At 41.4% G+C, this 27,870-nt stretch overlaps 1 long non-coding RNA gene across 12 annotated transcripts in view; it reads left to right on the top strand.

Moving 5' to 3' along the window:
• LOC149122102 (uncharacterized) overlaps positions 1 to 27,870 on the top strand; it is a 140,324-nt gene that overhangs the window by 21,602 nt on the left and 90,852 nt on the right. Inside the window, exon 4 of one of the 12 annotated variants that reach the window (XR_016221074.1) lies at positions 7,602 to 7,865. The exons of the other annotated variants lie outside the window; for them this stretch is intronic. This is a non-coding gene — a long non-coding RNA (uncharacterized LOC149122102). Of the gene's footprint in view, positions 1 to 7,601; positions 7,866 to 27,870 lie in introns of those variants that run through there. 12 annotated transcript variants of the gene reach the window in all.

The following is a 27,870-nucleotide window of genomic DNA, read 5'->3' as shown; positions in this document are numbered from 1 at the left end:
ACTTAAAATGTTTATCTTTCTAAAACTTTGGGGAGTATTATATTAACAATATTACATTTTCCAACTCAGGAACACAATGTGTTTCTCCATTTTTGTAGGTATTTAATTTTTTACAATTATGTTTTGCAGATTTTAGGTTTCTATGTTGAAATCCTTTTGAAAATTTTATTCTTATATTTTGATAGCAATTATAAATGGAATTGTTTTCTTCATTATTTGTTCATTGCTAACAGTAGAAATACAGTTCATTTTGGTGTATTGCTCTTTTATCTTGCAGCCTTGTTGAACATGTTTATTAGTTTCTTATGGATTGCCTAGGATTTTTCTCTACTTAAGATCATGCTGTGTGAGAATACAGATAATTTTACTTCTTTTCCAAAGAAGTTGTCTTTTTTCCCTTTATATTGCGTTTTCAATTACCCTGTCTAAAGCCTACAATATAATGTTGAATAGAAGTGGCGAGAGCAAAAATACTTGTATTTTTCCTGGTCATGGAAGGAAAGCTTTCAGTTTTTACTACTTAGATATCATGGTAGCTGTGGGTTTTTCATATTTATCCATTGTCAAAATTGAGTTTATCTTCCATTCCTAGTTTGTTGAATTTTTTTTTATCACAAAGGGCATTAAGTGTTCTCAAATACTTTTTTCTTTCTATAAAGTTGATCTGTGGATTTGTTTCTTATTCTATTAACATGATTTACTGCATTAATAGATTTTTTTCATGCTAACTACCCTTTCATTCCTGGGATAAATCTGTTGCTCACACACATAATCCTTTTATTATGCTTCTGTATTCTGTTTGGTAGTGTTTTGTTGAGGAATTTTACATTCTCTCTATATTGTTTAAGACTTAATTTATTTAAGAGGTAGGGTTATAGACAGAGAGGGAGAGACAGAGGGAATGGTCTTCCACCCTCTGGTTCACTCCCCAAATGGCCACAACATTTGGAGCTGAGCAATGCAAAGCCAGGAGTCAGGGGCTTCTTCTAAGCCTCCCACGTGGGTGCAGGAGCACAAGCACCTGGGCCATCTTCCACTGCCTTCCCAGACCATAGATGAGAGCTGGGTTAGAAGAGGAGCAGCTGGGACTTGAACTCTCACCCACATGAGATGCTGACACCATAGGCAGTGGTTCTACCCACTATGCCAAAGTGCCAGCCCCTTTTACATCTATATTTATGGGTGATATTTATTTGTAGTTTTATTTGTGATATATTTTATTTTGGCATCAGTGAAATACTGGTATCCTGGAATAAGATGGAATATTTTCCCTTCATCTACATTTTGCAGGGGTTAGTGAATTAATTATCCTATAAATGTTTGGGGGCATTTACCAACAAAGACATCTAGTCCTGGACTTTTCTTCATGGGACTTTTAAATTTAATTATTAATATAGTTTTTTTGTTATAGGTATATTAAGATTTTATATTTCTATTTGAGTAAGTTTTTAGTAGTTGTGTATTTCTATGAATTTATCCACTTTATCTAAGTTGTCTAACTTATTAGCATGTGATATTTCCATAGTGTTCTGTAATATTTTGAATTTTTGTAAGGGTGGTAATGTCCCTTTCATTTCTGATCTTTACTAATTTAAGATTTTTTTCTGTTTTCTTTTTCTAATTATGTTTATATGCTTCACTGATTTTTTTTAAGTAATCAACTTTTGGTTTCCTTGGATATCTGAATTTTTTCTATTCTGTTTATGTCAGTTTTAATCTTTATTTTTCCTCCTGTTTGCTTTAGATTTAATTCTCTGTTTAGTTTTTTAAGGTGAAAGTTTAGTTTTATTGATATGATATCTTTATGCTTTAGTATAAACATTTACAGCTATAAAATTTCCTGTGGAAAACAGTAGAGATGTGGGGTTGGCATTGTGATATAGCAGGTAGAGCCACTGCCTGAGATGCCAGCATCCTATACGGGTGCTGGTTCGTGTCCCAGCTGTCCCACTGCTGATCTAGTCCTGGTAATGGTAGCAGAACATGGCCTGAGTACTTGGGCCTGTCACCCGTGTGGGGGGCCCAGAAGCTCGTTGCATTGGCCTGGCTCTGCCCTGGCTGTCGCAGATACCTGGGGAGTGGACCAGTGGATGGAAGATCTTTTTCTCTCTCTGTTTCTCCCTCTCTGACTCTTTCAATTAAATAATTAAATCTCAGAAAAACAAAAACAGCATAGATGTTCCTCAGCAAACTGAATGTATAACCACCAAATATTCTAGCAAGGAACAACATGATATCAACATTCTGCCAGTGGCTTCTTCCTATTTGTAAGGCGGAGGCTGCAGTAGCTCCTCGCGCTGGTGCGGGTTTTCCCTCCTCAGCTCTGCAGGGTGGGTGCTAGGTCTGGGAGTCGTAGCTGCCTGTCAGGCCCGGCTGTAGTCGCTCTTGCTCTCCCTTGCGCGCCCTTGGCCCAGGCAGGGTGCAGCGTCCCGAGCAGAAGGGGTTGACAAAGGGGGCCGCCCCCACCCCTCTCTCCCGTGCCAAGATGTGGATCCAGGTTCGAACCGTGGACGGCTCCCAGACACACACCATCAAGGACGTTTCTCGTGAAGCTACGATCGAGGAGCTGCGCGAGCGGGTTTGGATATACTTTATTTGACTACGATGCTGGACTGAATATTATTCAGCTACTAGTTTGCCCAGACTCTGATCTTCCTAGCACATCTAAACAGACTGATATACAGGTCAACCCATGTTCTAATAGTCCACCTAAAGTCAAGAAAACTTCAAGAGTGGGATCTTCCAGTCAACCATCCACATCAACTCGTGTCTATCTTATTGATCCTGGCATTGGACTATATAAGGTAAATGAATTGGTGGGTGCCAGAGATGTCGGCCTTGGTGCTTGGTTTGAAGCACATATACAGTGTTACTAGAGCTTCTGATGGACATTCACGTGGCAAAACTCCACTGAAGAATGGCAGTTCTTATACAAGGACTAATGGAAATAGAAATCATAATTCCAAAGAGAACATAAACAAATTGGACAGTGTACCCTGTATGTCTACTCTGTTGCTGCTGATGAAGACATTATTTATCATATCCAGTATGATGAATATCCGGAAAGTGGTACTCTAGAAATGAATGTAAAGGATCTTCTACCATGAGCTAGAACCATTTTAAAATGGAATGAACTAAATATTGGTGATGTGGTAATGGTTAATTATAATGTAGAAAATCCAGGAAAAAGACGTTTTTGGTTTGATGTGGAAATTACAACATTGAAGACAATCTCAAGGACCAAAAAGAACTTCGTGTGAAAGTTTTCTTGGGGTAAGACTCTCCTCACTGATGCCATTTAATTAATGAATTAATCAGGGAAGATGAGTTTTAGGTGTTGAGCACATATTCCTTTGTTAAAAAAAAAAGATAGCTCTTATGAAAGGTGGAAATTTCATACTGTAGGAGAGAGTATTTTTTAAAAGATTTATTTATTTATGTATTTGAAAGGTAGAGTTGCAGACAGGCGGTGGGCGGGGGGGAGGGTCTTCTGTCCGCTGGTTCACTCCCCAGATGGCCAGGTGGCTGAAGCCAGGAGCTTCTTCCAGGTCTCCCAGGCGGGTGCAATGGCCCAGAGACTTGGGCCATCTTCCGCTGCTTTCCCAAGCCATAGCAGAGAGCTGGATCGGAAGTGGAGCAGCTGGGACTCAAACCAGCACCCATATAGCAGGCAGTGGCTTTACCTGCTACACCACAGCACCGGCCTCTGTAGGGGAATATTTTTATACATTCTTGAGAATTTCTTAAAGTGAGAATGGCTTAATTCTTCATCTCTTTTCAAGTTTGGAGTTATTTGAAACAGTCTTGGAAATGGCTGAGTATTTTATTAGAGAAATCATTACTTATGAAATTCTTATAAATCAAATGAAACATTACATAAGAGCATATTTAAAATTATTATTTGTTTGAAAGATAGTTTGCAAAGAGAGAGAAGAAAAGACAGAGTTCCTGCATCCGCTGGTTCACTCCCCAGTGGCTGCAGCGTTCAGGGCTGTGCCAGGCTGAAGCCGGGAGCTGGGATCCGGGAGTCTCCTCCAGATCTCCCACATAGGTGCACAGGCCCAGGGCCCCCTGGACATCTTCTGCAGCTTTCCCGGGTGCATCGCAGGGAGCTGGATCAGAAGTGGAGCAGCTGGGACTGAAAACAGTGCTCACATGGGATGTTGGCACTGCAGGCCATGATGTAACCTGCCATACCACAGCACTGACCCCTACATAAGAGCATTTTAATAGCCATAATTACTGTTGAAGATCAGTGTTGATGTACTATAAATGGATGACAACCTAACAGCTATCTGCTGGACTTCTAAGACTAGCTGCAATTTTCCTTCATAGTAATTTTCTTCAACAAACTTAATAGAATTTCAAATGCAAAAAGTCCCATGGACTATTAGATCTTGCTATTTCCATTATTACTTCTTTGAGATGTTTTCCCCATGATACAAAGTCCTAGGCATTGTTTCCGTTACCTTCTTACACTTAGGAAAATACCCCATCTGCCTTTTCTGAATCGAGTTTATTTGCAGAATTATCACTAGTTTACTTTTTAAAAATGAAAATTCCTGTAAAATTGTTTCCAGTTCTTTATTATAAATAATACCTAAGTAATGATCGTGATGTATGCATTTTATGCATACTATTTCTTTATAATTATTTCTTAGGTTTGAGCATTGACCTTGAGTGTCCTCTTTTACATACGAGAAACTTAGATCTTTGTCAAGTTCTGGTTAAATGGATTAGTGATACAAGGTGACACATCTGGGAGTAAGCATCTGCTTATTGTTAAAAATATAAAGCAAAGGAGGTAAACCACAGTCTGCTAGCCACCTGTGTTTGTAAATTTTTTTTAAACACTACAGTTCCTTACTGCCATTAATCATCTATGGCTTTTTGTGCTCAACAGCATTGTTAAATAGTTATGACTTTTTATACTAATCACTATCTGACCCTAATGGAAAAGTTTTGCTGATACCTGAAATAAGGAAAGAGAATGTGAGCTACTGAATGAAACTTGTATTTTAGAAAACAAATTTCAAAACTTTCTATACAGACAAGTGTGAGTCTAATTCTGAATTCTAAACAACTTGACATTTCACGACCAAGAAAAAGAGAAAGCAACCTAAATAAACTGCTGAGCAGGGAACCTTGCAATGCATTTGAGTGTTGGAAGTATAAAAAAGTATGCATGCCCAATAGGAGGGTAACACAGTATACTTAAAAGTACTGAACTAAAAATGTTTGCTATAAAAAAGAAGTTCCCCAAATGATTCTCAAAGTGGGGCACCCTGACTTTAAGGACTAGAACTATGATTTAGTGAAAATTATGGATAGACAAATACTGATTTGATAAAACAATGTGATGGCTATCCAAATAGTAAAACACACTCTTTTATAAAATGCTTTTTATCATTTATGATTTTACTAGAAGTGTTAGGAACATAAGAGCTAAAACAAAAAGTGTGACTTATGGGTGGGATTTTTTCCATAACTAGAAATCTTTTTGCCTTATTAGAAAGAACGGGTAAATACTCACAGTGAAATAACCATGGTAAAGGTATATAGCATTAGAGTTCCATGGTTCTGGAGTCCCATTCACTCTAACTTTTGTCAGACTTAATTTCTACTAATCAGAGGGTTTTGATTTGCATTTCCTTCACTATGAATGGAGTTGAGAACCTTTTCCTGTAGTTATTGCAATTTGAATATCTTTTCTGAGCATCTGATTTCAAACTTTAGTGTGCTGTTTTGTTTTTAACTGAGTAGTCTGTCTTACTAGGTTTTAGAAGTTCCATTTATGGAGACTAGACCATTTCAGTTGTATAAAACAAAAATATCGTTTCCAACTCTAGCACTGTGTTTTTTCTTTATGATGTTTGGATATAGTTTTCTTCATTTTAACGTAGTTGAAGTTATTAAAGTTGAAGGGAGTTTTTGCACTTTTATGTTGTACTTAAGGAACTTTCCTATCCAGAGATCATAAAGATACTCTTTTATTTCCCAGGTCATCCTTTCTTGTTCTTTAAGTAGGCCTTATATGAGGGTACTTTGGAAAAATGGAATTAAAAGATAAAGCTTTATGTTAGTTCAAAAAAGTGTAATCCATGTATGTATTTCTTCATAATATGTACTGCTGTTACTTTTTGAAGAGCCCTTACATGCATGAATTTCAAAAATTTGGGGCACCAACATGAATTTTTATTTTAGTTCCATTTCCATGTACTTTTTGAGATACCCTTATATATTCTTAGCTCTGTGTATTTTCATCTGAATTTTCTAGTCATTTTTTCCTCTTACTGGCATCCTAGGAATGCAAGAAGCCTTTGGTCTTGCTTCCAGTAGCTTTACTAGACTTACTAATTTTAATTTAAATCTTAATTGTTTGGGAATATCTACCATTATAATCTGAATTATGACATTTTTGTTTTGTCTTTTCTTCATTTTTGATGTCTTTGTCTTTTTTCACCATTTGGGCCTTCCATACATTGTTGAAAAAAAGTAGGGAGAGCTAACATCTTTTTTTACCTCCTGATCTCCAGGACAAAACTTTTAAAATTTTGTCTATAATGTATTTCTTAAAATTCATAAAATAACTTGGTGAATAATTCTTTTCTTGTCTTATAGTAGTTTTGTGTCCCTTTCTTGAATGTTTGGTAGGACTTTTAAGTCCTTTAGGGCTGAATTTTCTTTGTGGGAAAGTTTTCTATGGTTGATTAGATTTCTGCAATGATCATTGGACTATTCCTATTTTCTGTTTTTTTTTTTTTTTTAAAGATTTATCTATTTTATTTGAAAGGCAATTGCAGAGAGGAAGGGGGGGGGTCGTCTGTCTGCTGGTTCACTCCCCAAATAGCCACAACATGGTCTGGGCCAGGCAGGAGCCAGGGCTTCATCCGGGTCTCTGATGTGGGTACACAGGCTCAAAGACTTTCCCAGGAGCATTAGTAGGGAGCTGGATCAGAGGCAGGGCAGCCGGGCCTCGGACTGGAGCCCATATGTGATGCCGGCACCACAGGCAGCAGTTTGACCCACTGTGCCACAGTGCTGGCCGCATATTTCCTATTTTTTGAAAAATGTTTTAAATTTTTTAAAAATTTGACAGGCCCAGTGAGACAGAGAGCTCCTATTTGCTTGTTCTCTTCCCAAATGCTCACAACAAACAGAGCTGGACAAGGCCAGCTAGGACCCAGGAACCCATCCAGGTCTCCCATGTGGGTCTCAGGGATCATGTCACTTGAGCCATCACTTGCCCCCTGGGTCTACATTGGCAGTAGGCTGAAATCCGGAGCCAGAGCTGGTGCTACATCGGGCACTCTGATGTGGGAGGTGAGCATTTTAACAGCTATGCCAAACACCTTCCTTTCTTTTTGAACTGGAATTTAATTATCTAGAAATTTGTCCATTGCATCTAAATTTTTAAATTTGCCATAAATGTATTTATTAACCATATATTTTTAGGTGTATGTTATCTACTATGATATTCCTTACTTTATTCCTGAATTTAGTTTGTGACTTTTTGATCAATCTCATCAGAGGTTTATCACATTTGTTAGATTTTTGCAATGAACTAACCTTCAGCTTTAATCCTCTCTATTGTATTGAAGGTGCGAAGGAAGAAGCAAATAGAGGACATGATTTTTAATCTGCCCTGGAAATTTGATAAGGGAACTTGGAGTTAAAGTTCATGCTTGTTTCTATTTTTAATTTGTGAGTACCAAAAAGTGAATATGCTTGAACTGTGTAATTCTAGTTAGCAAATACAATTTTTAAGTTGTCACTTTTTGTTTGTATTTTAGCTTTGAAGAAAAAGCACAGGTTTGGGGTCTAAATACCTTTTTCAAAACAGTGTGTCCACTTGCTATTATAATAAATATTGTATTTAATACCATGTGAAGTTATGTAAGTTTAAATACTCACAAGTAAAGTTGAATTTGAATCCTGTAGCAAGAAAATTTAACCTCACTAAACTGTAAGTATGCTTGCTTTACTTACAGTGTCATTTATATGAGATTTCATTTATTTTCTAAATTGTTGCATACTTATTTATCATGAAGTCTTTTCAGTAATATCCTTATCACTGAATATACCACCATTTTCGCACAGTACATCTTTAGTGTCTGTATAAAGTTATAACTCAGAGTTCACTGTGCTCCAGCAATGCTGGCCTCCTTGTGTTGCTTAATCATATAAACATGCCCTTGCCTCAGAGCTGTGGTCGTGGTGTTCCCTCTGCCTGGTCCCACAGAAACTCACTTGGCTTGCTTTGTCACTTGTTTCACTCTTTTGCTCCACTGTCACTTCAGAGTGGCCTTTCTTAGTTACCCTCTGTAAGATCACACATTTAGATACTAGGCATAGGTTACCTGAGTTCATGTTTACCCTTTATATCTTCTTTACAGCATTTATTATTACTAGGCTTTTCTCTATTTCTGTTACCCAACTTGTGTTTTCTGATTGCTGTTAAGTGAAAACCACCAAAAATTAGTGACTTAAACAATAAAACATTATTTTATAGCTCTGTAGATCTAAGAAGTCATAAATGAGTTTGGACCTCACTGGACCAAAATCAACAGGGTATGTTCTTATTTAGATTTTTAGAGGAAAATCTGTTTTCTTACCTTTTCAAGCTCTTAGAGGCCCTTTGTATATTCCTTGGCTTTTTGCCTCCTTCATCCATCTTCAAAGACAGAGTGTTACATCTCTTTGACCATTCTTTTGTAATTAGATCTCCCTCAGATTATCTTCTGCTTCCTCTTCCACTTTCAAGGTCCCCTATGATAACGTTGTGCTCACCTGGATAATCCTCCATTGCAAGGTTCTTAAATATATCTGTAAAGTTATTTTTACCATAGAAGATAATATACTCACAGATGTCAGGACATGCAATCCTTTGGAGCCCATTATTCTATCCATCATACCAGCAGAATGTTATTGCATGGATTTTTTTGTTTGTTATGTGCCAGGTACTGTTCTAGGCCCTAGCTGTAATAGGTTTTGGCAAGTACAGAATGTCATAGATTCTGAGAGATTTAGTTTTTTGTTTATTAAAAGCTCTATAAAGTAAATGAGTGGTTAAGACACCAGCATCCCACATTGGAGTATTTTGGTTCAATACCTGACTCTGGCTACTGACTCCAGCTTCCTGTTGATGTAGAGCTGGGACACAACAATAATGGATGGCTGAAGTGATTGTGTTCTTGTCACCATGTGGGAGATATGGATGGCATTTCTGGCTTCTGGCTTTGGCTCAGCCCAGTATTGGCTATTGTTGGTCTTGTGGGTCATCTGATCATGCCATTCAACTTTAACATAGATAATATCCTTGAACTTTTTTAGATCACACAAGGTATTATAAATTCAAATCTGGCAACCTATGAGAAGCCTAGCTTGTACTTCAGTTCTTAGCAGATAATTTTTTCTCCTTATACTTAGCTATAATATTTTTAAAAAAGATTTATTTACTTATTTGAAAGGCAGAGTTACACAGAGAGGGAGAGGCAGAGAGAGAGAAAGAGAGGTCTTCATCTGCTGGTTCATTCCCTGGTTGGTTGCATTGGCTGGAGCTGTGCTGATCTGAAGTCAGGAGACAGGAGCTTCTTCCGGGTTTCCTGCATGGGTACAGGGGCCAAAGGACTTGGGCGGGCCATCTTCCACTGCTTTCCCAAGCCATAGTGGAGAGCTAGATCAGAGGTGGAGCAGCAGGGGACTTGAGCCGGCGCCCATGTGGGATGCTGGCGCTGCAGGTGGCGGCTTTGCCCCCTAAGCCACAGCGCCAGCCCACTTAGCTATAATACTGAAGCAACTATGTTTACTTTCTTTCTGTAATCTGCAAGATATTTTATCTTTCATTATCTTTAACTATGAGAACTGTTGGATGTCCCAGCTTTATTTTAGGGTCCTTCTTAGACACCTCATCTCAGACTTTTCTTTCTTAAAATTATATAATGTGTTGTATCATTGTCTTCTATTTGGTGCCCCAGCTTTATTTGGGGATTCTTCAGAGGCCAGTTTCTTTTTTTGGTAAAACCTAAAATAATGTTTTATAATCTTGGTTTATTAGGGCCAATAAAATATATTTCTTGAAGGAATAACTTGAGACTGTATTAACATGTTTTGGTTGTGAAAGATGACTTCATCAGTTTTGTACAGAAGAAATGTCTGTGGTGAGCCCATAACTGAAATGTTGGATAAATAAAAAGTTGGCTTTCAGCTTTGAAAAAAAAACATTATATCAAAGGAAATGGGGTGATTATATATCAGAGATAACCAAAGCCCTGTGTTTATTGCAGCACTGTTTACAGTAACCAAGATGCCCATTGATGGGTGAATGGATAAAAACACGTGGTACATAAACACATTGGAATCTTGTTTAGCCAGAAAAAAAGATTTAAGTTGTGTCACGTGAGGCAACAGATAGACCTGTGTGAAGTGAAATAAACCAGACGGAGAAAGACAAATACCATGTGCCCTTCACTCACTGAGGGAAGTTGATCACATACATGTGAAGAGTAGCATAGGAGTCGTTAGAGTTTAGAAAGAGTAGGGGAAGGCAAGGACAGAGAGAAGGTGGATAAGAGGTACCACAATACATCTCGGGTGGTTAGAAAGTGGTTCTCACGTTCAGTAGCACAATAGAATAATCATAGTCAATGACAATTAATTTTACATTTCAAAATAGGGGTTGAAAGATCCCCAGCACATAGAAATCATGGTATTTGAGGAGATGGAGATGATACTTATCTTAATTTTATTATCATTTTATTATACATTGTACCTGTGTCAAAATATAACACTGTGCTCCATAAGTGCAAATATTATGTGTGTTACAGATAATAAATAAAATGTCTTCAGAGCACTTGTTTTGCTTTTGCTGAATCCCCTAAATTTTAGTATATTGTTTCTTCATTTTCATCTATCTCAAAACATTTTCTAATTTCCCTGTTGATTTTCTCCTTTGATCCGTTGATTATTTAAGAGTGTTTGCTTTAATGCCTATATATTTGTGAATATCCTACATTTCCTTATGTATTGATTCCTAACTTCATCCCGTTCTTATCTCATTCCATTCCATTCCGTATGATTTCCATCCTTCTACGTTTACTAAGACTTGTCTTATTGCCTGACATACAGTCCGTCCTTGAGACTGTCTCATGTTCATTCAGTAAGTACATGCACTCTAAGATTGATGTAGGTCTCTAAGAGGTCTGTTAAGTCTAGCTGGTGGACAGCATTGTTCAAGTCTTCTATATGCTTGTTAATTTTCTTCTAATTCTTTTCAGTATTGAAAGTGGAGGTCTTTGTCTTTATCCATCATTGTGGATATTTATTATTACTTAGAATTGCCTAAGAATCTATAATTATCTCAAAATAAAAGTTTAATTTATTCATTTTTAAAAATATTTTATTTATTTGAGAGGGAGATTTACAGACAGAGGGGGAGAGAGAGAAGTCTTCAATCACTGATTCACTCCCCAAATGGCCACAATGACTGAAGCTGGGCCTATCCAAAATCAGGAGCCAGGAGCTTCCTCCAAGGTCTCCCACGTGGGTGTGGGGACCTAAGCACTTGAGCCATCTTCTACTGCTTTCCCAGGGCATAGCAGAGAGCTGAATCAGAAGAAGATCAGCTGGGGCACAAACTGGCGCCCATAATGAATGCTGGCGCCACAGGCAGAGGCTTAGCACACTGTGCTATAGCCCTGACCCCTAAAAGTTTAAACTATCTGTACAGGGGCTGGCACTGTGGCACAGCAGGTTAAAGCCCTGGCCGGCAGCACTGGCATCCCATATGGGCACAGGTTTGAGTCCTTGCTGCCCCACTTCCAATCCAGCTCCCTGCTAATGCACCTGAGAAAGCAGTGGAGGATGGCCAAGTACCTGGGCCCCTGCATCCATGAGAGAAACCCAGAAGAAGCTTCTGGCTTCAGATCGGCTCAGCTCCAGCCATTCCGGCCATTTGGGGAGTGAACTAGTGGATGGAAGACCTCTCTATCTCTGTCTCTACCTCTCTCTATAACCCTGTCTTTTGTTTAAATAAAATAAATCTTTAAATAATAAAACATCTGTACAAACTTCTAATTGTAATGGAGCTCTGTTATTGGTCCCTTGTTTGGCTTTAGTTATTGGAGACCTCTCCCCACTTAATTCCTCTCAAATTGAAAGCCTTAGCTTTGCTGGTAAATCTAAAAAAAAAAAAAGTTGCATTTAACATCCTGTTCTTGAAGTGTCAAGATGAATCAGTACACAGCAGTACACAGCAGGTGGCAGAGCCTGAGCCCTGGGCATGACCAAGTTGATCTTGGAGGAATTGTTCAAAGGTAGGAATGATTAGGTCTCAGTCCGCAGAGTGGAGTTTCAATTATAAGTCAGTAATAGAGTTAGAAACCAAACTGGTTGAGGTCAATGTGGTTAATAAAAAAATAGCACAGGCGCAGTTGAAAGTCAAAAGCTAAGAGGGGACAGTGAATGGGAGTCACTGTGTCGGAGAGAGAGCAAGAAGGTGCCAAGGTGCAGATCAGGGGTCCCACCAAGTCAAAGCAAGCGTTCTCTCTGGGAATGTCTGCCAGGCCTGGCGGGGTTCTTCTCCATGCCTTATTTCTGGCTGCTTTTATTCGTGGTCCTCTAGAGGATTTTCCTACCTCTTTAAAGGTGCCCAGGACTTCTGGTGGTCAGTGGGCTCCTTATGTGCCTCCAGCAAGAGGACTCCTGCTTTTGGTCACACAAACTGTGCAGGGCCTACAATAAGCTGAGCATTGCGCCATGGGGAGTGTCTGGTGCAGCCTCTGGCCCATAGCATAGACTCAACAGATGTGATTTTCTGTTTGCTCCTCTTAAGTTGTGCTGTGTCTTGTATGCCATTGAAATTACACTGAAATTGCTTACTTATGCACTTATTTATGTGTTTATTGACTGGCTCTGGCAATCCTTGAGATTCCCTTGGGGAAAAAACATGGTGTAATGAAAAGAAGCTACCATTGAGCATGCCTAGCTCTGAAAACTACAATGATTGAGTCAAGTTATGGAACATCTTTGTGTACGTATGGTACACACACATAGCCATGCAAACATGTGCACCTGCACGTAGATGCATACACTGGCACCACACACACCAGAGCATGGCTATTGTAATTATTAAGTTTGACATTTGTAAAGCACCAGCACTGGGCCTGGTGATCAAAGAGTGGAAGTTCCTTAATATTTTCTCGCATTTCTCCTTCCATTCCTCTGCCTCGGCTTTTGCACCCTCCCCTCTGTGTGTGTGTGTGTGTGTGTGTGTGTGAGAGAGAGAGAGAGAGAGAGAGAGAGAGAGAGAGAGAGACTGAGACTGGCTTTTACTCATTTGGAAAAATAAGCTCAAACATTCTGGAATCCATTGTCCAGAATGAGATTCTGGCTTTAGGCAAGTCAGCCACCAGATTTGATAATTTTGTTCTTGAAGCTAACCATTTCTTGTAGCTAAATTCACCAGATGGAGCAGAGGTAGAAGGATAGGTACAAGAGTGCTCCTGCTGGCAAGAGGCTTATTTTGCCCCTTAAGTACACGTGAGTGTTCCTGGTCTCTGCTGCGCAGGAGTCTCAGGCTCCTGTGACCGTGTCATTCCTTTTGCTTTCCCTCCATCCTCATAGAGATGGTGGTTGTGCTGCTGCACCTGGATTTTGTTACCGTGGTTACAGCTACAGTCACTGATGGAGAAGGGGCAGGGAGCTGTATATTTATCAGGGAAAATTATACTGACGTTTAAATTGGAAGCATCATCATGGAGTACAGCTGCTGAGGAGTGGGAGTGCATGTGGCCCCTTTGCAACTGGGATGTGGGGAAGACTCTTGTCTCCTTCCGTGTGTGTGTGTGTGTGTTCATGTGTTCATGTGCATATTCATCCCTTAGCCTGTAACATGTTTGGAGATCTGAGATTCTGGTTGGGAATAGGAAAGAGCCTTTTTATTCTTTATTTTTAAATTTATTTTCATCTACTTGAAAGGCAGAGTGAAAGGGAGATGGCGAGAGAAAGATCTTTCATTCTCTGGTTCACTCTCCAAATGCCTGTAACAGCCAAGGGTGGCCACTGCTGAATCCAGGAGCCTGGAACTCCATCAGATTTGCCATGTGGGGGCCAGGGCCCAAATATTTGGTCCTTCTGCTACCTCCCAGATTTGCATTAGCAGGAAGCTGGATGGGAAGCCAAGTAGCCAGGACTTGAACTTGCACTTCTGTGTGGGATGTGAATGTTCCATGCCATGACTTAGCCTGCTGTGCTCACATGCCTGCTTGAAAGCCTTTTCAATGAGTTGAGGGGTCAGTGCTGAATCAGAAGTTTCTCTTCAGATGCTATAAATGATGACAAGACAGTCAGATGTGAGCAGAGAGTGATACCTCTGAAGCTTTAAGGAGTTGAGATGGATAGCCAGATGGACAGAGCTTGGGAGGGAGGCAGCAGTCTGAGGAGGGGGGAGATGGGACAGAGCCTTGGCTAGGTGGGTGCTGGTGTCTACAGTCTGCTGCTGGGCCCTGGGGCCTGGCAGGCTTGTGGGAGGTAGCAGGTGGATTAGCTCAAGGATGCCTATGCTGTCTGGAAAGTGGCAGAAGCAACTATACTACTGACTTCTGTCTTCCCCTCCTTGGCAAAGAAGATAATTTAAGGACAGACTGGTTGTGAATGTTGTCTTTGTGCAGTAGCAGGCTTGAAATATATAAAACATATCCACACAGAAGTGAATTTGCCACTGGAGTTCTTCCTTGTTAGTCAATTAACAAATATCTACTGAGTTCCTACTCCATGCCAGGGCTGAAGGAGCCTCAGGCCTGCCGTGCTCTTCTTTGTTCTTAACCTCAGTGTCCTCACCTTAATTCAGCACCTGCACTCAGATCAAGTGCACCCTCCTGAGACAGGCATTAGGACATTCGAGAGGCTAAGAAGCTGTAGGCAGAGCTCTCGGAAAAACCTCTAACTGGCTGTAGGTTTAGACTCTACTTTCCAGCAGGTAGACGGAACAAAGCTCCTTGAAACCTCTGAGCCAGTTCCTAGCTTAGTGCCAAGAGTCCAGGATGGTGCTGATGGAGGGATGCCTTGTCCACTTTACCTCATTTTTCTGGTATTGAGTAATCTAAACGGAACCACTTCCATGAATACTTTGGGAGATGAAGAGCTTAAACATTCTGTGTTCTCATTGGTTAGTCTGGAGAGGATGTGTATGTGGCCAGCCATGCATACACGAAACTCCATCCATTTGTGCTTTTACCTCTGTGTGTACATCCAAGTGGGTGCCTGCATGTGTTCAGGTATGCAAATGTGTGTGTGTGTGTGTGTGCATTACATACAAGAGGACTTCAAATAAGTCCATGGAAAGTGTGTATTATGAAAAAACCTATGAATTTTAACAGTTTTTTTTGCACCAAAATAAACTTATCTTTTAATTCTCTTCTTTTCAAGAACTTTCTGAAGTCTCCTCATATGTAAAAGACCTCTCAGTGTAGGCATTTGGAAATCAGAACTTGATTTGAGGGTTGCTGCTGCTTCTCATAAGCTCTGTGATTTGAGCAGGCAACAGTAGCTCCTTGAGCCACATTTTTTTCATATGCACATGGAAATAATTAATCCTATTTATTTATTTTTTATTTATTTATTTTTGACAGGCAGAGTGAACAGTGTGAGAGAGAGACAGAGAGAAAGGTCTTCCTTTGCCGTTGGTTCACCCTCCAATGGCTGCCGCGGCCGGCGCACCGTGCTGATCCGAAGCCAGGAGCCAGGTGCTTCTGGTCTCCCATGGGGTGCAGGGCCCAAGCACTTGGGCCATCCTCCACTGCACTCCCGGGCCACAGCAGAGAGCTGGCCTGGAAGAGGGACAACCGGGACAGAATCCAGTGCCCTGACAGGGACTAGAACCCGGGGTGCTGGCACCGCAGGCGGAGGATTAGCCTATTGAGCCATGGCGCCGGCCAGAAATAATTAATCCTATATCACAGGTGTCTTTGGGAGGATTATATGCAATAATCAATATAAAGCATCTGTCAAGTGCCTGGTACCAAAAGGGTGATTAACAAATATTTCAGCTCTCTTTCCTCCCTTTCCATCTCCCAGCTGCAGAAAGGCATGCCTCAGATTTTGTTGTTATTCTCAGCTGGAAAAAATGGCTCTAACTTAGGCATATCAATAGCTTGAATCATAGGCAATTTATAGAGTTTTGTAAAAGCATATTCACCTACTTGTTCTCATATCCATTGGCCACAGCAAAGCAGTCAAAATCATTCTTAAAGAAAATTTTTTAAAAGATTTGTTTATTTGAAAGGCAGAGTTACAGAGAGAAAGGAAGACACAGGGATCTTCCATCCCTTGGTTCACTCCCCAGTTGGCCACAAAAAGCCAGGGCTGGGCCAGGCTGAAGTCAGGAGCTAGGAGCTTCTTTCAGGTCTGCCACATGGGTGGCAGGGATTAAAGTACTTGGACCATCTTCTGCTTTTCCAGAAGCATTAGCAGCTGGATTGGAAATAGAGCAGCTGGGGTTCAAACTGGTGCCCATATGGGATGCCATCTTGGCAGGTGAAGGCTTAACTTCCCCAAATCATTTTAGTTGGTGACATGTGGAAGAAAGAACAAGAAGGCCCAATCCATGATAGCAATGCCTAGGCTCCAGCTCCCAAGGTCTTGGCTTGAACAGAGGAGGATAGGACTGCTCCATATAGAATGACATGCAGACGCAGATAAAGTACCCTCCTTGTCATCCCTTCTTTGTGTTTGGCCACAATTGGTCCCCAAGTCTTGGAATGCCATCCCAAAGAGGAGTGGGGAAATTGCCTCCAGATTTAGCAGTCCTTGATTGTGGTTTCATATCTGAAAGATCAGGGGCTTTGTGTCAGGTGTGAGAGGCTCTGGGGATGCCTTCCTGCTTGGTCTAGAACCTTTTATTACAGCCCTGCCACTGGCAGGTGATGGCTCTACCTGGGCAGGAACCTTGAGCTGGTTCCCTCTGAGAAGTGGCTTACACTACTCTTGCATTGGTGGCTCCTTGTGTTTGGGACTCCCAGTCCACCTAGGATAGGGGTTCATGGCCTGTGTGTTTGTCTTCATCCATTTTGAGCAAGAGCCATGCTGGGATCTGTAGCCATTCTGGCTAGGTTCAAGAGTGGTATAGTTGAATCTAGGGGACAGGGTTAAAGAGAAGAGCTGCAGTTAGACTGTGGAGGGTAGGATTTAGGGGAGACCAAGACTGATGTGCAGTCTCTGGGATTTCTTATAGCTGTGCAGCTTGGCCAGTGTTAAGGTGGGCCAGGGAAGAATGTAGAGGAAGTAATGACCTTGAACATTGATATTACTGAACTGCTGAGATATTTACTGCAAAGGAGCTATATTCATTCCTTATTTATCTGTTGCCACAGGATCACATCGAGTCATAAATGTAAGAAGCCAAAGGCCTTTATTTATTCCCTCTTTACCCAACTGAAACAGGCAGCAGCAACCCTGCCCCTATTCCATCCTTAACCTCCTCCAGACATGGGCTGTAGAGAAGTTTCCATGTCTGTCTGTGAGTGTGCAATCCTTAGTCAAACTCAAGTGTCACATTTTTAAAATTTTTTTTCCAAGATCAATTCTTCAAAATTACTTAAAGTTCTTCATTCTGTGGGCCAGCTTGGTTTCCCAGAGGGCTAAGCTGGCATCCCATATTTGGAGTGCTGATTTGAGTCTTGGCTACTCCACTTCTGATCCAGCTCTCTGCTAATGTGTCTGGGAAAGCAGTCAGAAGATGGCCCAAGGAATTGGGTCCTTGCACCCATGTGGGAAACCTGGTTGGAGTTCCAGGCTTCTGGCATTGGCCTGGCACAGTCCCTGCTGGTGTCAAAGTCTGAGTGTTGAAGTCCAGTCAACTGCGCTTGAGTTCCATCAGTAAGAACACTAACCAAATCTTTCTCTTCATTGAATGCAACTTAGTATCTGTCATTGTGGGTAATGATTTTTTTAAGATTTATTTTTATTTGAAAGAATTTCAGAGAGAGATCATTAGATCTTCCATCCACTAGTTTATTCCCCAGCTGGTTGCAACCCTATGGGTTATGATTTTTTTCTCTAGTTTGTTGAGAAGCTGAAATGAAAATTTATTAAAAAGCTTCTATCTGCTGGCTCATTCATAAATGGCTGCAATAGCCAGGGCAGGGCCTGACTGACCAGAGCTAAGAATCCATCTGATTTTTCCAATGAAGCTCTCAGGGACCACAGTACTTGAGCTACCTTTCAGTGTCTTCCCAAGCACTAATTAGCAGAGAGCTAGATCAGAAGCAGAACAGCTGGAACTCAAACTTGTCCTCACATATGGGATGATGGTATTGCAAGAAAGGGCTTAACCCACTATGCCACAATGTCAGCCTTAACTGAAAATTTAAATATTTTCTGCTCAACTTCTTACACACACACACACACAAACACACACACAGACACTTGAAAATGTGGACAACAGAATTAAAAGGTAAGTGTATTTTGGTGTGAAAACATCTTAAATCTATGTCTAGGTGTGGAGGACACGTAAATCTATGAGTGTGCATACACACAGGTGCTTGTACAAAGTTTGTGATATGCAAGAGCTTAACTGTGCGTTTGCTTCTTTGTTGTTTTCATTCTCTATACTTCCTATATTAGGTGGGAATATAGTTTAGGTTAAAACAAATGGGGATGGGATTTAGTGGTTTCTGTAAGGTGGAATTCAGGGAATAGAATTGACTCAGATAGAAATAGATTCAAAAGATCAAAATATTATCAACAAATAGCTAAAAGCTCAAAAGCATCATGAGGACACTGACATTTCTTTTCATACCTCTCTGTTGTGTTGCCTCTGGGTTTTTTATTGAGAAGACTTTTTCCCACTGTGACACACATGTCCCCCAGGCACTAACTGGCCTGACCGGCGGCAGAAGTTCTGTCCCAAAAACTCCAACAGGAGTTCTGAAGCTTGATCAGAAAGCTGATTCCCTGACCAGCCCTGACCTCCAACTCTGGTTATCAGGCCTGCTTCAGGGTCTGCATTCCCATGGTTTCCCTCCAAATCCCTATAATAACCTGGCTTGGACCAAGGTGAAGCCAGGAGCCAGGAACTGCATCCAGGTCTCTTTCAGGGGTGGCAGGACCCCATCATGTGAGCTATTCCCCAAGATCTGCTGTGGTAGGAAGCTGGAGTTGGGAGCCAAAACTGAGAACTGAACCCAGGCACATGGATGTTTCTTAACCATTAGGCTAAACAGCTGTCCCCAAACAAGGCTCTTTAGACTAAGAGAGAAGGAACTTAGTGCTTGGCAGACAACACAGTCCATGTGATGATTCTGTCTGATTTTGGCTACAGTAGTCTTCATTACTTTCAGCTTTGCTTTTTGTACTTTCCATAACTTAGGGCAACTATGATCTGAAAATATTACTGAAGTGCAATGCAGAATTAAAGCATTTTGAGAGAGAGAATATGCACATAACTTTTATTGCAGTTTATTGTGATAATTGTTATATTTTCTTACTAGCCATTATTAATCTCTTAATTGTACTTAAATTATAAATTTAACTTTATTAGAGGCATATATATATATATATATGTGAAAAAAACAGTCTTGCATATATAAGTTTGATATTACCCATGCTTTCAGGCATCCATTGGGGGTATTGGGCATTTCCCCTGTAGAACAAGGGAGGCTAAGTGTAATCTGTCATTTTCTGCAACATTTGGACTCTGGACAATGCCTCATGTCTTTGTTTTCTGTCCTGTCATTCCTTAGCCCTTTCTTTCCAGACTGGAAGCTTCAGTGGGAACGTGCTTCCTCTGGGAAACATACAATACATCCAAAATGAGCAATGCTTGTTTGAAACCAAATGTGGGTTTAAGTATTCCTCCTGCAATCCCACCACCACTACCACCACCATCATCAAGAATATCCATTTCTTGAATACTTAACATGTGCCAGACCCTAGCTAAATGCCTTGAGACAGAATCTCATTGTATCTTCACAATAAAACATTATTCCCCTTTGTCTTCACAATGGGACAGATATCTTTCTTTGCTCTATTTTACAAATAAAAAAGCTGAGGCTGAAGTCACAGTACACAGAGCAAAGACTTGAATTGTATTTTCAAGACTCCAGGTCCTATGCTCTCGACTAAGCTCTTTGCCATTCCCCCAAAGCATTGTAATACTAATAATTTACCTAATGTTAACATAATTTTTCCGCTTTCTGAGCACTGTTTCTCAATATACAGCCCATGGACCACTTACATCAAAATCACTTGGGATTGCATGTTAAAAATTCAGATTCCTGGGCCTTATCCAGAAATCCTGTTGGAATCTGTGGGTAGACTGTAATGATGATAGCTCTCATGTGATTGTTTCCAAAGTGTGAGAGCAGTTGTTGAGGGAATTGTAGGATGACCCCTCTTCATGCTTATTTCAATCGTTTGGTTACTTCCTCATGACAGTTCTCTCAGCAGCAATAACCTTTGAACTCAATGAGAAAGCGGAACAAAGAGCAGCACTTGGCCAAGGTCAGGATTCTCAATCTGACCTTAAGGTTCAGTTTTGTTTATAGGGCATGAGAAATTTTAGCTCAGCTAGAAAAGCTCCAAGTCAGAGCTGCTAGAATGACTGGCTCATTCCCATCCTCCAGTTCAGATAAATATCTCCTGTTGAATTTATCATCCTTCTTAATTTCTTCATGGTATTTGCCCAAATCTGTAATTATTATTTACTGTAGTCCCTCCTTACCTGTGGTTTAGCTTTCTGATGTTTCAGTTACTTATACTCAACAGCAGTCCAAAAATATTAAAGGAAGAATTGTGCAAAGAACCAATTTGTAAGTTTTAAATTGTACACTGCCATGAGTAGTACAATAGGATCTCACACCATCATCCTCTGTCTTGCCTGGGAAGTGAATCATCCCTTTGTCTAGTGTATCCACATTGTATAAACTACCCTCCTGTTAGTCACTGCATAGCCATATTAGTCTCAGTTATGAAAACCTATACAGGTTATTAAACTATCTGAAGTTTCAGGCATCCACTGGGGAAGTCTTGGAACATATCCCCTGAGGATAATTGTGTGAATCCTCTCCTTATCTGATTGGAATGCAGCTTCCCTGAGGGCAGGGGCTTTGACATTGCTGAGGAGAGTCACCACAGAATCCAGAGACTAGCACACGCCTGACACCTTGTAGATGCAGGGATACTTAGGAGAATGCATCACTCAGCATGGAACACATCATGCTGAGTGAAACAAGCCAGTCCCAAAGGGACAAATACCATATGTTCTCCCTGATCGGTGACAACTGACTGAACACCAAAAAGGAAACCTGTTGAAGTGAAATTGACACTATGAGAAACGGTGACTTGATCAGCATAGCCCTGACTGTTAATGAACAACTTAATATATTATCCCTCTTAGTAGTTTTTTTTTTGGTCTGTTATACTTAATATGACTGGTTTAATTCTGTAATTAATACACAGTTATTCTTAAGTGTTGAAATTTAACTGAAATGCGATCCCTGTTAAACATAAGAGTGGGAATAAGAGGGAAGAGATGTACAATTTGGGACATGCTCAAGCTGACTTGCCCCAAATGGTAGAGTTAGAAACATACCAGGGGATTCCAATTCAATCCCATCAAGGTGGCATGTACCAATGCCATCTCACTAGTCCAAGTGATCAATTTCTGTTCACAATTGATCATAATGAAAGGACTAAGAGTCAAAGGGAGCACATAAACAAGTCTAGTACCTGCTAATACTAACCGATAGAATAAATAAAGGGGAGAGTGATCCAACATGCGAAGTGAGATACTCAGCAGACTCATAGAATGGTGGATGTCCTAAACAGCACTCTGGCCTCAGAATCAGCCCTAAAGGCATTCGGATCTGGCTGAAAAGCCCATGAGAGTATTTCAGGCATGGAAAGCCAAGACACTCTGGCAAACAACACAAAACAAAACAAAAAAAAAAAAAAAAAAAAAAAAAAACCTAAATGAAAGATCTCTGTGAGTGAGATCCCAGTGGAAAGAACAGGTCTTCAAAGAAGGAGGTACCTTTCTCTGAAGGGAGGAGAGAACCTCCACTTTGACTATGAACTTGTCTAAACAAGATAGGAGTCAGAGAACTCAAGGGGCTTCCATAGCCTTGGAAACTCATGACTGGTGCATAGGGAGATTACTGATGCCATAAACAGGAGTGTCAATTGGTAAAGTCAACAACAGGAGTCACTGTGCACTTACTCCTCATGTAGGATCTCTTTCCTTAATGTGCTGTACATTGAGACTTAATGCTATAACGAGTACTCAAACAGTATATATATTTCACTTTGTGTTTCTATGGGGGTGCAAACTGTTGAAATCTTTACTTAATGTATACTAAACTGATCTTCTGTAAAAAAAAAAAAAAAGAAGAAATTATCAATTCCCAACTTGACTCTCACTGGGATTAAACATGACAATAGGTCTGATCTGATTTCATCATCATTTAAAAAATCATCTATTATTTTTCACTTTATGTTTCTGTGTGGGAGCAAACTGTTGAAATCTTTACTTAATGTATGCTAAACTGATCTTCTGTATATAAAGAGAATCGAAAATGAATCTTGATGTGAATGGAAGGGGAGAGGGAGTGGGAAAGGGGAGGGTTGCAGGTGGGAGGGACGTTATGGGGGGGGGAAGCCATTGTAATCCATAAGCCATACTTTGGAAATTTATATTCATTAAATAAAAGTTAAAAAAACTAAAAAAACAAAAAAACAAGAATGCATCAGTGATTTAGTGGAAGAAGCATGGCAGTGGCAGTCTCTTGGTAGTGACCTAAAGGCTGGCACCAGTGTTGTGGACTGAAATGCTTTCTATCATTTGAAGTCAAGCCTCAGCAGCTTCTTGGGAGCATGAGAGTAGGTGCCAGTATCAGTTAGAATAAGCAAGTGCATAGGATCCCCAACAGCACTCTGATCCAAGCAGCTGTTTGAAACAAGTCAGAGGCCACATGGAAGACATGTATTGGAGATTATGGGAAAAATACACCTGACTGGCCTGTGGCAGGCAGGCCCTCGATTTGGGCAGGATTTCCTGGTGCCCATGAGTAGTGTAGGCTATTGATTCTGTTTGGCTATTCGTGTTCTGTTTAGCTGGGTTAGGCCCAGTGGGAAGAGTGAGGAGAGATGAGCCTGAGATGTACGGTTGTCATAGGGGAACTTTCCCAACCTTTAAGGCTTTCACAGGTGCCCTTCTGCCTGAGAGCAGAGTCCTGGGCAAATAAAACAGATTATTTTAGTCTCAACTGTCTAACATCTTCATCTATGTCATGGGTATAAATGTAGAGACAGTGAGCATATGATGATCAGTGTTCTAAGAAACTTGTTCTCAGTTCACGATTGCTGTCCCTGCTGGCTGTGAGGTGGGGAATATTTGGGTGTATTCCTAACCTTGAACCCCATGCTGATGGGCAGGAGGCCTTTTCTACTCTGTTCCTTGAGGCTCTGCACTGAGACATGAGGCACAGGCAATAGTAATATCTTTTACTCTTGACGACACAGGCTCTTGCTCTCCTCCTTTTGAGGTTTCCATGCCTGTGGTTCCTTTTCTGTGGGTGGTGGTGTAAAAGGATTATCTTGGATTAGATCCTGAAACATCTCCCCCAAATGCTGAAATGCTACATCAGGTGTTTCAGTGTCTTCATGTCTCAGCAACAGAATATTGAAAGGTTTGAATTCTGCCTCTAATTTCTGACTATTCTCTGCTTCTAGAAATTTATTTGTGGAGATTTCAGTATAAAATGAATACATGCTCATTAAAATATTTAGAAAATATAGTAAATTAGAGAGACAAAAATAGAATTAGTAACACTACATCCCCAAAGAACTGCTGCTAATATTTTAGCTTTTTACTATCCTACAAATTTATTTTGAACAGCTTTTAAAGGTTTGTGTTTGTTTTACATAGAGTAATCATGGCTGTATACACAATTTTCTATCCCCAGGTATAAAGTTATAATGGTAACACAGCAGCTTTTCCCTGTTATTATAAGCTATTCATAAATATCAATTGTGTGTACACAGTTGCTTTAATCATTTCCTTACTCTTGGACATTTAGGTTGTTTGCAATTATTGAATAATGCTGTGATGAACATCTTTGCGTATAAAACATTTCCCACATCAGGAAATTTTTTTTCTTAGTGTGAATTTCATGGAAATGGAGCCACAGTGTTCATGTTTGTAAATTACCCTTACCAGCAGCTGAAAAGTAACTTGTGCAAATTATAATAAGGTGCCATTTCCACCAGGAACTTGACTGCCACCTACAGGAAAATTGTCTCAATAACTACATCTATAATTCTTGCAAGGAGAGTAGCGCCCCTTGGAGTTGTTCAAAACTCAACCTGTACAACCATAAGTGGCAGACCGATGCAAATATTTATAAGATTCAAAACTCCTTTCCATATTTTCTTTATATATTTGAGAGGCAGAGAGCTCTCATCTGCTGGTTCACTACCAAAATGTCTACAGCAGCTGGGGTTGGGCCAGGGCTGAAGCCAGGGGCTGAGACACAACCCAGGCCTTCCACGTGAGTGCCAGGAATGCAGTTACTTGAACCATCGCCGCTGTCTCTCAAAGTGCACATTAGCAGAAAAATGGAATCAAGAGCCAGAACTGGGAATAAAGCTCAGGTATCCCTATGTGAAATACAGGCATCTTTTCCCCCCCAAAGATTTATTTTATTTGAAAGGAAGAGTTAGAGGAACACACACACACACACAAACACACACACACAAAGAGAGGGAGGGAGGGAGAGAGAAGAGAGAGAGTGAGAGATCTTCCATCTGCTGGTTCACTCCCCAGATGGCTGCAGCTGCCAGAGCTCGATCAGACTGAAGCCAGGAGCTTCTTCCTGGTCTCCCATTGGGTGCAGGGGCCCAAGCACTTTGGCCATCCTCAGCTGCTTTCCCCAGGCCGTTAGCAGGAAGCTGAATCAGAAGTAGAGGAACTGGAGCATGAACTGGTGCCCATATGAGATGCTGGCATCATAGATGGTGGTTTTACCTGGTACCCCATGATGCTGGCCCCGGATGCAGGAATCTTAACTTCCAGGCGAAACACTCTCCCCAGTTCTCTCAATGGTAGTGTATGAGTATGCCATTTTACCATGCTTTAGTATGGAAACTTATTTTAATTGTTCTAATTTTTGAGGGACATGGTCCTTTATTTATTTGGATTACTAATGAGGTTTAAAAATCATGATTTTCAGTTTTCTCTAAGGAACACAAACTCTTTTATCAAAGATAGATTTTTCTTTCTTTTCCAACAAAGAAATGTTAAGAGGAAGCTGATAACTGAGGCTAGGACTGGTGCCCAACTAGACAGAAGGTGTGTGTGGCATATGCCCAAGTCTAGGTCTCTGTGGCTGGGAACACACGGAGTTGGCTCTCAGAGTTTCCAATTCTCCCTTCTAAGAAGGATTCCTCCTGCTCTTCGCTGTCACTCTGGATTTATCCAGGGAGCCCTTGGCTGTCCTGTGAGGGGTGCGGAGCGGGAGTGTGCTCTGCATGAACCCACTGGGCGGCGGCTTTTCGGCTCGCCCAGCTGTGTCCCAGAAGCCTGAGGCATGGCGGTGGCACACCAGCACCAAAGTGAGTTCTGTGCTTAGGAGCTGTTCCCTGAGCGGTGGGCCGCCTGCTGAGCTGGCCGGCCACAGCATGCTCGTGAGGCCTTCCTGAGGCCCTCATCCACACTTCTCTACACACTGTGAGGTCTTCTCAGCTAGAGCCCGTGCTTAGGCCTCATCCATCCAAGAAAAGTGTATGAGCTCCACCGTTTCTAAGCAACAGCTCCAGTCCCTGTGCACAGTGGCCAACAAGGTCAAGTGTCCTGTCCTTGTAGAGCTCTTTGTGGCTGGCAAGGCAGAAAACAGACGAGTGGTCAGATAGATGAGTAAGGCAGCGATGTGCTCCTGAGTGAGGAGGGTGGTGGCTGGGGACACAGGAGGCTCTTTTGAGGAGATGGCAGTTGAGCTGAGACCTGAATGACCTTGTAAGTGAAGAAAGAGGCAGCTCATATCTATTGAGACATTACCAGATGTTTTTTGGAGGTTATAATTTTATTTATTTATTTTTTGACAGGCAGAGTTAGACAGTGAGAGAGAGAGAGAGAAATGTCTTCCTTCCGTTGGTTCATCCTCCAAATGGCCGCTACAGCTGGCATGCTGCACTGATCCGAAGCCAGGAGCCAGGTGCTTCCTCCTGGTCTCCCATGCGGGTTCAGGGCCCAAGCACTTGGGCCATCCTCCACTGCCTTCCTGGGCCACAGCAGAGAGCTGGACTGGAAGAGGAGCAACAGGGACAGAATCCGGTGCCCCAACAGGGACTAGAACCCAGAGTGCCAGCGCCGCAGGCGGAGGATTAGCCTAGTGAGCTGTGGTCTGGCCTGGAGGGTATAATTTGATTAGTGCATGCTTCAAGGTGTAGGATTGCATCCGATGGTCATAGAGATGAAGGTCCTGCAGCTCATAAGCTTCAGAGCCAAATTTGTGGTCTGTGTATATGAACGAAATCCTTGTGCCCTTTGCACCAAACCAGATCTGTATAAAAGGGGGGTGATAGGCCTTGGGGCTGAGCAGCCACAGTCCCTGGGTAGTTTGGGCAGTGATGAGAATGAGGACGAGACCAAGATCAAGAATCATTCCCTTCCCTTCTTTCTCCCACCATTTTTTTTTCCATCTGATGTTCTCTGTGTGTTTTTTTTTTTTTTAAAGACTGATTTATTTCTTTGAAAGTCAGAGTTACACACAGAGAGAAAGAGAGGCAGAGAAAGAGAGAGAGAGAGAGAGAAAGAGAGGCCTTCCATTTGCTGGTTCACTCCCCAGTTGGCCGTAATGGCTGGAGCTGCACTGATCCAAAGCCAGGAGCCAGGAGCCTCTTCTAGGTCTCCCACGTGGGTACATGGGCCCAAGGACTTGGGCTATCTTCTACTGCTTTCCCAGGGCATAGCAGAGAGCTGGATCAGAAGTGGAGCAGCTGGGACTTGCACCAGCATCCATATGGGATGCCGGCACTGCAAGGGGCAGCTTTATCCACTATACCACAGTGCTGGCCCCTCTCTGTGTTTATAATTGGAATATTCCTTGATGGGCAAGGCTAGCATAGTGAATAGAGAGAAAAAACCTGCTGCCTCAGAAAATCTCACATACATCCTCCTCTACCTCCAGAGAAGCCAGCCTCTAATGAGGAGATGCAAGTATGTGACACATTTCTTTTTATCATTTTTAAAATTCTTTTTATTTTAACTTTATTTTTTTATGTGAGTTGTACTATGTTTATCATCTTGGCTATCAATAGACAAAAGCCTCTGTCCCAGATGAACCCAAATTGAAACAAGTGTGGGCCCTTAGGAAGCCCTCATCAGTTCTAGCTGTGTTGAGTCTTCTGGGAGCTGTTTTAGCTACGGCCTGACTCCAGGCTGTGTTCGGTTAGAATTCTGGATGGGGCCTGCGCTGTGGTGTAGCAAGTAAAGCCGCCGCTTGCAATGCCGGCATCCCATATGGATGCTGGTTCAAGTCCCAGCTGCTCCACTTCTGATCCAGCTCTCTTCTGTGGCCTGGGAAATCAGCAGACGATGACCCAAGTCCTTGGGCCCCTGTACCCACATGGGAGACCCAGAAGAAGCTCCTGGCTTTGGATCAATGCAGCTTGGGCCGTTGTGGCCATTTGGGGAGTGAACCTGTGGATGAAAGACCTCTCTCTCTGTCTCTCTCTGCCTCTGCCTCCCTGTAACTATGCCTTTCAAATAAATAAATAAATCTTAAAAAAAAAAGGAAAAAAAAACTCTTCTGGAGAGGATCAAGGATGAAGTCATCACCTCAGAGCCTGTTTTTTTGTTTTTTTTTTTTTCCCTAG

The sequence above is a fragment of the Oryctolagus cuniculus genome, chromosome 15 (assembly GCF_051225735.1).
Source record: "Oryctolagus cuniculus isolate XC-2025 breed Fujian yellow rabbit chromosome 15, ASM5122573v1, whole genome shotgun sequence".
Classification (NCBI taxonomy): Eukaryota; Metazoa; Chordata; class Mammalia; order Lagomorpha; family Leporidae; genus Oryctolagus; species Oryctolagus cuniculus.
This window is presented reverse-complemented; position numbering and strand designations above follow the sequence as displayed.